Source organism: Aethalodelphis obliquidens, unplaced genomic scaffold, assembly GCF_003676395.1.
Source record: "Aethalodelphis obliquidens isolate GAN/ISIS:26980383/991018 unplaced genomic scaffold, ASM367639v1 scaffold3, whole genome shotgun sequence".
Taxonomy (NCBI): Eukaryota; Metazoa; Chordata; class Mammalia; order Artiodactyla; family Delphinidae; genus Aethalodelphis; species Aethalodelphis obliquidens.
In genome coordinates this window covers 56,906,007-56,918,500 of record NW_020837947.1, presented here as the reverse complement: position 1 = coordinate 56,918,500, position 12,494 = coordinate 56,906,007, and the positions used below count along the sequence as shown (strand labels likewise).

The window sequence follows — 12,494 nt, the reverse complement described above, 5'->3', positions numbered from 1 at the left end:
AAGTGGTTTTTCTACAAGGAACCCATATAGTCATACTTAAAATTCCTTAAGGTCAATGAAGTTTGAGTGTGTACATTTTACTTCGAAGATAGAAAAATAATGTTCTTCAGGAGACTCCAACAAACAAGAAATACAAAGAATGGATTCCCATGGAACAAAGATGTACTGGGTTACCAGACCCATCTTGCCACTTCTCTGGCATTTCTCCTAGCCCCGCCCACCCAAACTCACACAGATCACCTCCACCATCACCACTAGGATTGTGACCACTGGGACTCAGAGACCATACTCCTTTGACCGTTGGAATGCACAGAGTAGCATGGGTGATGTGGAACTAATGGCAATAAAAAGTAATCCTGCCAAATCAAAAACAGAAAAGTGGGTGGACCTGTTGTGTTATGTCTCAGTCGAGGTATCCTGGCCCAGCTGGGGAAGAAAACTGTAAAGATGATACCTATGTATTTACATTGTTTCAAGTGCTGAAAGGAGTACCCGATGACCTAAGGACAGAGATTTTCAGCTATGAAAATTATAGTTGCTTATAGCTACTTAGAGCAAAAACAGTTGAAGCAAACTTCACCCCATGATTTACTTCTATAATACAAAAACAGTTATAATAAATGTTATATTTCATAGGAAAATATCAAAACAAAATGGTTAAGTGCATGACTTCAAGGTCATTCTGCCCTGCTTTCAAGGCTGATTCTGTCACTCATTAGCTCATGACCTTGGTCTAGTAACTTATCCTCTCTAAGCTTCAGTCCTTGCATTTAGTTAATATTGAACAGATGTTAGCTACTCTTACTATTTAGAGTCATTTCTATGTTAGTAAAGAAGCATTCATACTGTTTTAGTCAGGGTAAGCAATGTTAGTTTGTATAACAAACAACTCCAAAATTTCAGTGAGCTTAGTTCAACAAGAGTGTTTTCTGTTCACGTTACAGGATGAGGTGTAAGGGTAGTACTTTTATTCTTTCAAATCATTTTAATAACCTGACAGTGATTCAAAGTATGAAAAGAAGATTTAAACTTCTTCCCTTTAAAAAGGATACTACTATGATTGCCTCACAACAAGCATGATCAAAGGCAATAATGAGACCGGATTCCAAAGAGCAAGGGTCGTAGGAAAGCTTCAGGGCTCACAGATTGAAGAGCTTGGTTTCAGAAAGTCTCTTAAGGGCTAGCAGGCAGCAGAAGAGACATGAAATTTTAAGACATCCTCAGAGAATGGGGCGCGGTTGCTGGGTCATGAGCACCTTGAAGCGTTTATTGATGGTGATTTGGTGTCAAGAATATTTGTCATCTGGGGAGAAGTGAACGGGATGGGTGGAGCAGGTCTGTTGTCCCATAGGGTCAAGTTTCTTCACCGTATAGACCCGGTCCCCCTGCTCTTTGAGGTAATACTGGAAAAACATGACCACACCAAAGTCAGAGGTTCCAATTCCATCCACAGCTGCCTCTAACTGACTAATGTAAGGGTAGTTCTGCTCACCAGTGTGGGACCCAGACTCCTCCTGTCTAGTACCTTCTCCATATTCTATGGCCTTGGAATCCATCACTGGATCCTCTCCAACCAGCCTACAGAAAGGAAGCTCAAGAGAGTGCAGAAGTAGCCTGCATCACTCCCACCACTTTTTCTTGGCCAGCATTTAATCATTTGGCCCCACCTGGATACAAAGAGACTGGAGGATATAATCTAGCAGCATGCCCAGAAGAGAGGAGAACAAGGTTCTGAAAAGACATCCTCATTCTTACTAGTCATCCTTGGCACAAAGGGCGTTCGTAGGCAGGCTGCTTGAGATGTAAAGATGAAAAGAGAAAGCAATGTCTTTACAGTCTATCAAAACAATGGCATAGTTATGATGTGATATTTTACGAGCACTAAATGGCTTGGCCCATAGTAGGTGCTCAAAAATTTTTAGCTATTTCATTAATTGTGGTATATGAATTTACAAATCTTAGGCACATTGTACACCAAGTACCCTGTGTGGGACCGTACAACATCCTTTCCACAGACCTTTCAAAACCTATGTATATGTTTCGTACTGTCCCTTTACTTGACTAAGAGAAAAACAGAATATCCTTTGCAATAAAAGGATAAAACCAAAGCCCTAAAGAAACATTAAATTCCATATTTTGTAATAATCCTGCTCCTTATTTCTCCCAGTCCTCAGCTCAGTTTCTCTTAGTTATTTTTCTGAGAGTCCTCAGAGTGGAAAAGAGTAATAGTGTGAAGGTATTTTATGTGACCTGATAACACTGTTGTATTATCCATCAAGAACATGATCTTCCTCAGTTTCTCTGTCTCATACCTCTCATTTTAAAATGATCTAGAATTCCACTTTCTTTTGCAGAAGGTCCTAGAAAACCAATTAAAGAGAGAGTATCATTTCCAAGAGTAATATACCAACCAACCTTCACAAACATAGACCTGTTAAATAGAAAGAAAATATTACGTGATTCAAATCTAAAGGTGACTTGTATCTGTCAGGCCATTGAAATACACCAGCATATTTATTTCTTCCATGATGGTACCCTATAAGAGTTAACTCAGAAATGTGTCAGGAATTATGTTTATTTTACAGATGCTATCGTTATCAATGGGGAAAAACATTCCTTCAAAAAAGCACTAGTTGGTTTTTGTAAAAATTTTACCTTTTGAGTCTAGGATAGTTTGTTTCAATCACTTTCCAGCAAGAAGACTAAGCTACCTATATAATGTTGACAAAATGGAATCACAAAATAAAACTGAATTATCTTCCTAATACCTGTGATAAGACAACTCCAACTAACATATTCTGAGTATTTACCAGATGGTGGTCTGGATACTTTGAGGTAGGTTCTATTACTAACCCCATTTTACAGATGGGAAAATGGAGACCTGGAGAAGTTAAGTGACTTGTCTAAGGTGATGGTGCTGGTTTGGGGCAAAGCTAGAATTTGAATAGAGAATCTTGTTCCAGAGTCCAAGTTCTTAACCACAACCAGTCATTAAAAACTAAGGGGTGACAAACTCTCTAAAACTGATACTCAATGCAATATGTTAAATCTTTCTCATGCCAATTCTGTGTAGAAAAACAACTACTTGGTATTCCAAGCCAATGGCTGATCCCTAGTCCTGGATATAGGTGGAAAAGTGATGCAACTAAGGAAACTGTTTACTAGTTTCCTCCTGTCCCCACTCTCTACCAAAAATACCTCTCCCTGAAAGTGACTGTGTGCTCCAAGCATCAGACTGACTCTGGACAGTATGGAAATTTGATGAGGGCAAAGAGAAACCAAGAACTCCATGGTGTTATCTCCCAAAGGGGTTTAGGTGGGCCAGGATGACAGAGTCACAGGCTCTTCAGTAGTTCATGTTCTTGTGCATCTTGAAGACCGAATTTCCTTGCTCAGATCCCTGGTCCCAATTCCAACTGAGGAAGGTGGCTTTGACGTGAAGTCGCACAGCCAACACCTAGGAGAAGGAGCCCCACACAGCCAGCCTCCTGGATAGGGCTGGGGTGTCTTCTGCGGAGGATGCTGTCCCTCTCCCCTCCCCATGAATAAGCAAAGCTCAAGCTTACAGCAAGCCACAGAGGGGATGTATTTTCTCCAATTTTTACAATATGGGATAATGGATAACGGATGGATTGCAAAAGAAGATACTCAAATGTTCTTGGTCCTGTTTGCTTTTTGCAGTTGGTGTTTGCCTTGCAAAGCGTGAAAGCCTGTTGGGTGTTTTGTTTTGTTTTGTTTGGGGAGGGTTTTTTGGTACATTGAAGGGTATTAACGTTTTATGGAGAGGAGATGGATTGGTCTTTTTGAAGTGCTCGCTGTGCTATTATCGCTCAAAGAATGAAATCAGTTCCGCATTAAGCGGAGGCTCTCATGGTAGCCTGGGAGGCAGAGGCACATCATGTTTCCACTTTCTGAACTCAAGGCACACAGCTCAGAGAAAGTTGTGGGATAGCTCAGATCTGCTTAGAACAACTTGCAAATTAGTAGCTATAACTGGATCAAAACTACCCAGCTGTTGTTTGTTGCTAAATGTGTGCCACACAGAGAAGCCCCTCTTATCCCCAGTGCGAAAAAGGCCTCAGTCAGACTGCAGGTTAGACAAGACTGAGGAGCCCTCTCAGAGAGTCTGCCACTTTTACACAAACTTTCCAAATTACTGTCTAATGAGAAAACTTGAGAACCCTTCAAAAATGCACTCAGCCATAATTCAAAAAGATACATGCACCCCAATGCTCATTGCAGCACTATTTACAATAGCCAGGACATGGAAGCAACCTAAATGTCCATCAACAGATGAATGGATAAAGAAGATGTGGTACATATATACAATGGAATATTACTCAGCCATAAAAAGTAATGAAATTGTGCCATTTGCAGGTACGTGGATGGACTTAGAGACCGTCATACAGAGTAAAGTAAGTCAGAAAGAGAAAAACAACTATCGTATGATATTGCTTATATGAGGAATCCAGAAAAATGATACAGATGAACTTATTTGCAAGGCAGAAATAGAGACACAGAGGTAGAGAACAAACATATGGATGCCAAGGGGGGTAAGGGAAGGTGGAATGAATTGGGAGATTGGGATTGACATATATACACTACTATGTATAAAACAGATAACTAATGAGAACCTACTGTATAGCACAGGGAATTCTCTTCAGTGCTCTGTGGTGACATAAATGGGAAGGAAATCCAGAAAAGAGGAGATATATGTATACGTATAGCAGGTTCACTTTGCTGTACAGCAGAAACTAATACAACATTGTAAAGCAACTATACTCCAATAAAAATTAATTTTAAAAAAACGCACCCAGCCATTCAGAGTGAATGAAGGACACACTATCTTCCCTTGTTCTTCCTCATTGTCATGCTCGAAAGCTGAGCAGAGTTAAGTGCCACGATGAAACACAGCCCCTTCTTGTTCTCTCTCCTGCCTCTACTCTCTACCTCAAAACTCTCTGGCCACCCGTGTCCTCATCATGGCAGTTTCACAGCTAAGATTTGCTCCCAGTCTCACAGCAGTCTAGGATTTCCCAGGGCATTCAAGGGTCTGAGGCCCACTACTCTGCTATATGTCCACAGCTTTACCCTCAACCAAATTATTATATTTTATTTTTTACAAAACGAAAGCTTTGTAAAGTCTGACTTGTGACCCAAGTGACCTAGAGTAAATCATAGAGAAATCTCAGAGCCTCAGGTTCCTCATCTGTTAAATGAGGATAATAACGTTTGGGGGAAGAGCAAACATGAAAATCCCATGATGAGGTCCCAGCTTGTGGCAGGCCCTCTGCCCTTTGTCTATTGCCCTCGTGATTAATTTCATGCCCTGAACACCATGGAGTTCTTCATGCATGCTGGGAAAGTTATCCAACCAGAAATATTTAGAGCCATTAAGGCCACCCCCAAATTCGCACATATTTATATGAACTTAAATGTTCAATAGCTCATTTACATTTCTTAAATCTTATAATTTTATCTATAGAATAAATAACATTGAGATGGAAAATGGGTTAAAGACATTGTTACCCCAAACTTCACCCCCTCAAAGCGTTTTATTCATCAATAACATCTTGACCAAAGAGCAAAATTTCCTTAAAACACTAAAAAGAGAAGAGGAGGAAATAATAAGTGATCCACTGCCATTTCCCTACCTTTTCTTCAGGATGGTTCCCTGTTCATCACTGGTAGGAGGCTACCTCTGGGACCCAAAACCAAATCATCATATCAGTAGGGTAAGAAAACAGTAAATTTCTGTTTCTACTCTAGGCATCGGAACAGCATATTTTATAGTGGGCTACAGATGCTAAGTTATTTGAATCTTCGTTCAGATGTTCCTAATTTACATTGTCTGTGGCAAATAAAAAGATAAGTACAATCCATATTGCAAATGTATCATACCATGATAAATCTGTAGCCTTCTTTCTTGGGTCTTCTCCACCTCATGGAATTTATATTGAGGTCATAATAATGTCAGACCCACACTATGAATATCTTCCTGCTAATTAAGCCTAGTTTTTAAAACAGTGCCCATGTATTATGGTATTCTTGATTATACCCTAAATAATTCTGTAAGCATAAAACATGCTGAATAATATTGGAATTCCACTAAATAACTGCAATAAACATAAAACTATCACATACATTCCAACAGTTTTTTTTTCTTTTTATGAAGAATGCTTTTGATGAGATGCAACATCCTTTGGAAAAGAATCCCTGAATAAAAAAAAAATCCATAAATATTAATTCTGATTTCCGTTTAATCCTAGAAACAAAAATTACAGAATTTAGCTCAAAGAACAATATCAAAACAATAATGATTATAATAATCATAGTACTAATCATAACAAATAATATTTGAGTTCTGAGCTAGTTATATCCTAGGTATGATGTTTCTATGCTTTGAAGACATTACTCTTTTAATCCTTCCATCAATCCTATAAAGTAGGGACTCTTCTTATTCCCATTTTATGGTCAAAGATACTGAGACTTAGAGAGATCAAGTTCTTTGCTCAAGGTCATATTGCTGGTATAATAGAATGCAGATTAGCAAGATTCTGGCTTTGAGGTCACATTTTAAATGCTTGGTCTTATGAGTTCTTAAAATGCTTGGTTTTATTTGTTTTCTGCCAGAAATGGCAGAAAATTTCTCCAGTTAGGCTTAACCTATCTCATCAACTCTTTTTTTTTTTTTTCTTTAAAAGGACCTAGTAGACAAATTTACATTGGTGGGTCTTGTAGGCAAAGTTTCAGTAGCTATAGTAACCATGTAATGTAAATGTCCAAGAATCAGGCTCTGATTCCAGGTCAGATGTGTTAGTCCCCGGGACACAGTTGGACACCTACAACCTCTGAGGCTGGTTTTCCTCCTATTACTCCCAGCCAGCCAGCCCCACCTTACCTCACATCCTGCCACGGTGTTCAGAGCTTGTCCACTGGGAGAGTTTCTCAGAACAGGGGCGGCAACAACAGGCTCCCCATTTTAAACATGTTCTTACAAAACCAAGGCAGCTGATGGGGCAGTGTGGCATTCCAAACTGTTCTTCTGACATTTTAAAACATTGATTCAGAATCCAAAGCTTAATTTACATTCAGTTTGGCCATGTTTATGGTTCTGAAGAGCGTGTCCAGCTCTGCAGCTGTGTGACAGAGTCTGGCTGGGGGGTGAGGATTGTTACTCCCATACCTGTGATGGTCACCTGCACCTGTGACATGCACATGAATCTGGGACAGTCCCATGGGTTGATGGGAAAGTGGAGAGCTGGGTTCAGAGTACTTGAAATTGTTCAGTTTCATTCAAACGAACAATCTCAAATTTAGTGAACAAAATTAATAATTAAGATACACCCCATGTGCTAGAGACACTAAAATGCGATTTACTCACTTTGACATACAAAAAACGACAAATCAGATTTCCCTGTAATTTAAATTTTAAAAGCTAATGCTATTTAAAAAAAAAAAAAACCTAAAAGGTTGATAGCTTCATTAAACTACATTTCTCCCCACACCATCATCTCAAATCTTAATGTAATTAAGCAATCTGGTAACTTCTATGTAAAGCAATTTGAATTGTGTGAATAGCCTCTGTGTCACCCCACACCCCAGGCCATCACCACACACACACAAATCTCACACTTAACAAAAAGGAAATGACTCCTTGGAGAAAAATGGAAACATTAGCAGAGATCTGTACAAATGATTTTTTCTGATCAATTATAATTTATTAAATAGGATTTGGTCTGAAATAGATATTGCGAGGTTTGGGGTGCACTGATTTTTTTAATATTTAAAAGGTTTATATTCTTCATACCCTTCACAGAATCTTCTTTCCAGGGGATAAATGAAAAGGAAAATGCAGTTCGATTCATTTCTTTCAATATAGCACACCAGGACTTACTCATTTAGACCCCAGACAATGTCCTCTCTAGTCTCCTCATCCCCGGAGCCTGGATGGAGGGAGACTCTCTCAATGTATGCTCAGCCACCAGCTACCACAAGTCACTTAAGTAAACACAGAGGCACCTTGGTGAAAGCAATTGCATGGTCTGAATACCATCAACTGACACTTCTATTCAGTGACCCTCTCAGGTCTCAGAAATGGTCTTTTCAAATTCCAGGTCTTGAGGTATCGATTTCAATCAGCAGCTTTTCCTAAGAGCATCATTTCAAAAATAGCCCTGTCACAATTTCTACCATCTCATCTTAGTTTCATTTGGGCTTTGTATTCCTATTTGAAACCATTCAGCGAAATGACACCAGAGGCATTGATTCAACTTCATGCATAGGCAATAGAATTTATTCTCCTGTATATGAGAAAACATTGATATTTCAGTTTGGGGGAGGGAGGTTTCAGGTTTATACAGTCTAGTTACTTGTTTTTTCTCTTTTTGAAGAAATAAAAACCTCAAATTAGACCAATCTCATCACAAAATTCTCATGTTTACTGCTAAACTGGTGACTTAAATCAGTCAGCATCAATTCTATCCTTTCAGGTTCTAACAGGGATAGAATAAAAAAAAAAAATTTAAGATGTGTGGCAAAAAGGAACGAAATTGAGTTATTTGTAGTGTGGTGGATGGACCTAGAGTCTGTCATACAGAGTGAAGTAAGTCAGAAAGAGAAAAACAAATACCGTATGCTAACACATATATATGGAATCTAGAAAAATGGTACTGATGAGCCTAGTGGCGGGGCAGGAATAAAGACGCAGACGTAGAGAACAAACTTGAGGGCACAGTGGGGGAAAGGGAGGCTGGGACAAAGTGAGAGAGTAGCACTGACATATATACACTACCAAATGTAAAATAGGTAGCTAGTGGGAAGCAGCCGCATAGCACAGGGAAGGGAAATCAGCTCGATGCTTTGTGACCACCTAGAGGGGTGGGATAGGGAGGGTGGGAGGGAGACGCAAGAGGGAGGGGATATGGGGATATATGTATACATATAGCTGATTCACTTTGTTATACAGCAGAAACGAACACAACATTGTAAAGCAATTATACTCTAATAAAGATGTAAAAAAAAAATGTGTGGCAAGTGTGCACACATGTTGTTAAAGTAGAAAACATGAAATGATGAACTATAATTCCAATGTAAATTTTTTACTAATTGGCTCCTGCCATCTATATGATATTCTGTTTTTCTCAAGCTGTAATTATGAGCTGCCTAACGAGTATTTATTTGATGACAGTGATCAAAAGAAGGCTGACACCCATCCGTTCATTTTGCAGTGAGAATGTGGAGGTTCAGAGTCACCCATAATCTTATCGGTTAAAAATTCTTGGATTGCCCTGATAACTCTCCCATGACAAATAAATTCAGATTGTTTTTCTATAGCAGGGGCAAAACAAAAGGAGAGAAACCTACTTACTTTTTATGCTCTAAACACTGTAATATATACTTCTCACATGTTCTTTTGTTTAATCTTTACATAGAGCCTTTAAGGAAGTAATATCACATTTTACAAATGGTGAAACAGACTGATATTAAGTAACCGGTCCACATCATTAGTAAGAGGCAGAACTGGGATTTGAATCCAGGACTTCAGAACACAAATACAGGCATAGTTTTAGCATCTACGATGTATCAGGTGTTATGTGAGATGAGGGGCATTTACAGTTGAACAATATATGGTTCCTGTCCTCAAAGAGCCCATATTCAAATAGAGGCAAATACAAGAAAATGACTACAACTGAAAAAATAGAGGAAAAGGTCTAAGGTTAAACATTAGCATACTGAAAACAGAAGTATATTAAAAGAATAATTCTCTGAAGCAGGTTTTGGCCAGGAATGCAAAGATGTTTCAACATTTGGAAAGAATATTTCAAATTAGGAAATTAGAAAGAAATGTACTATTATCTTGAGTGCCAAAAAGGCACTTGATAAAATTAAATATCTGTTATTGATGTTTAAAAATGTATTAATATAGAAATAAAAAGAAAGAATTGCAAATATTAGAAAAGAAATGTTATTGTTTATACAGAAAATCCAAAGGGATCAACTAAATACTATTAGACATAAGAGTAAATAAAAGATAAGTGGTACAAGATATATACACAAAAATTAGCACTTTCCTATACACTATCAATTCCAAATTAGAAAAAAATAGTTATAGAAAAAGGTCCACATGTTAATAGTTCACAAAATTATTGAGTACCTGGGAATAAAGTCAAGAAATGTACAAGACTACATGAAACAAGGTAGGAAACTGTTAAAGGACAAGGATATAGTCTCATATAATATTGGGGGAAGAGTCCACTTTTACAGTGTCTTTGGAAGGCAACTGGGTAGTCTGTCTCAAAATTGAAGATACTCTTCGACCCAGCAATTTTACTTCTAGGAAACTATTCTACAGAAATTCAGTCACAGATGCAAAAAGATCTATTTGCAAAGATGTTTATTGTATGTATGTACATATGTAATGTAAAATAATAAACAAAAATTGGAAAGAAATAGATATCTATCAAAAGGGGAATAGCTAAGTAAACCATGGCACATCCATACTATAAAATATTATATATCCATTAAAGAGACCAAGAGATATATAGATACTGATGTAGAAGGATGCCCATGATACATTGTTAAATGAAAAAGAAAGATCGAAAAATTGTGTGCATTCTCTTTCTTACTGTACACATTTCTGTATTGTGTCCATTTTTTTAACTCACCTATTGCTTTTGTAGTTAAAAAAACAGGACTACAACTTACTGAACTCTTGATAAACATGATAAGAGAAGTATGAACCAAGTACAGTGAGAGCCCAGAAAGGAAGTGTAAAACGTTCCCAAAGGGAGTTGGACTTCAGGCATCACTTGAGAACTCTGTGCCATGAAGGATGAAGAGGAACTTTCTTAATAAAGAATGGCTGTGGAGCATTCCACACAGAGAACAGCCCATGCCAAGACTAGGAGAGTGAAAGGCATGGTGCATTCCAGGAAGATTGAAAAACCCAGTGCAGCAGAAACCTAGGGTGTCTGGGGGGACAGATGGAGAAAAGACCAAGAAGGTAGTTTGGGGCTCAGTTGTGAAGCAGCTAATGTGACAAGCTCAGGAATTTACACTTCCCTCAGCCTCAATAAGACACAAAGGGCCTTTTTAAGTACGTGAACAGCATAAATTCTGGAAGAAGACCCTGTCAAGAGCAGGGGGATGTATAGAATGATGGAGGAAAGTTTGAGGGGAAAGAGGGGGATTTTGGGAAGAAAAGACAAAAGTTGAATTTGTGGTAGTATCTCACACAATGACAGGGTAAGATTTGGAAAAAGTATTCTTGAAATGGATCTAAGTCATGTAATATAACTTAGAAATATGGAATATACATAAGAAGTGCAGAAAGAGGCCCTGGGAAAATTAGGAGGCAAGGTGGATTTAAGAGGGGAGCAGAGGTGGGAGGCATGGTGCTCATACCCACAGAAGCCAGAAACTGCCCCCAGGGTGTCACATACACAGCATCTCCTTCAGTATTCAAGTAACAGGGGAACATCATTTACACGGATGAGACTTCAGGTCTCAAAATCAGAAGATTGAAAGCAAGTTGCAACCCTTCCCCCATAAAGAAAACATGAAGCAGGACTTCCCCGGTGGTCCAGTGGGTTAAACTCCAGGCTCCCAATGCAGGGGGGCCTGGGTTCGATCCCTGGTTGGGGAATTAGATCCTGCATGCCACAACTGATAAGGCTGCACGCCGCAAGGAAGATCCCACCTGCCGCAACTAAGACCTGGCGCAGCCAAAATGATAAATATAGATAAAAAAATTAAATATTTTTAAAAAATAAATCATGAAGCAACTGTAATGTTTATAGAATCCAGAATGTTATTATGGGTAGCACAAGCCACAGGAAGTTTTATAATATTGACTGTAGAACAAGATGAAATAACCTGAAATACATCACCATCATTGGTGAGGGAGCGTGTAGTCACTCATCCAACAGACACTCACCTTGTTTCTATCATGTGCATGTACTGTGCTGGGGGCAGGGCTGCAGAAGGATACGGAACGGTCCCTGTGATGAGGGTCTTTGCTGTTAATGAAAGAGCCCAGATAAACACACTAGAGAACTGCTGCCAAGTTGGCTGAGAACATCAACACAGGGAGTTCAGAAGAAAAGTGAATCCCGGTCCATCGGGGGATGGGTCAGTCAAGGGGAGGCCGTGAGAGGTGGGCATCCGAGGAGGGGCAGCACAGGGGGCAGTGGACGAGGAGTAGCAGGGCATCTGGGTCCTCCTTCACCTCTTCCCCTGACTGCGGACCTCTTGACTCTGGGGCCACACGTGTTGTCTGTATTGCCAGTAGCGAGTTAATATCAACCATGGAGGCATTGGGTACATGTTAGTTGGACGCTGACTGGATGACAAATGAAGGAGATGTGGAAAACTGCATGATCGTTTTCTCAGAGGCCCGTAACAGTATACGCCAACTTCTGTCGTGCACTTGCTGTCCATGGAGGGCTCCAGGGTCATTGCTTCGTTGAATGTCCACGGCAGCTTTTTGAGAT

The 12,494-nt window shown here is 39.3% G+C and overlaps 1 pseudogene; it reads right to left on the bottom strand.

Annotated features, from left to right (window-relative positions):
* Positions 1–1,220: 1,220 nt before the first annotated feature.
* Positions 1,221–1,415, bottom strand: LOC113606029 (H/ACA ribonucleoprotein complex subunit 3 pseudogene; annotated as a pseudogene).
* Positions 1,416–12,494: the final 11,079 nt, after the last annotated feature.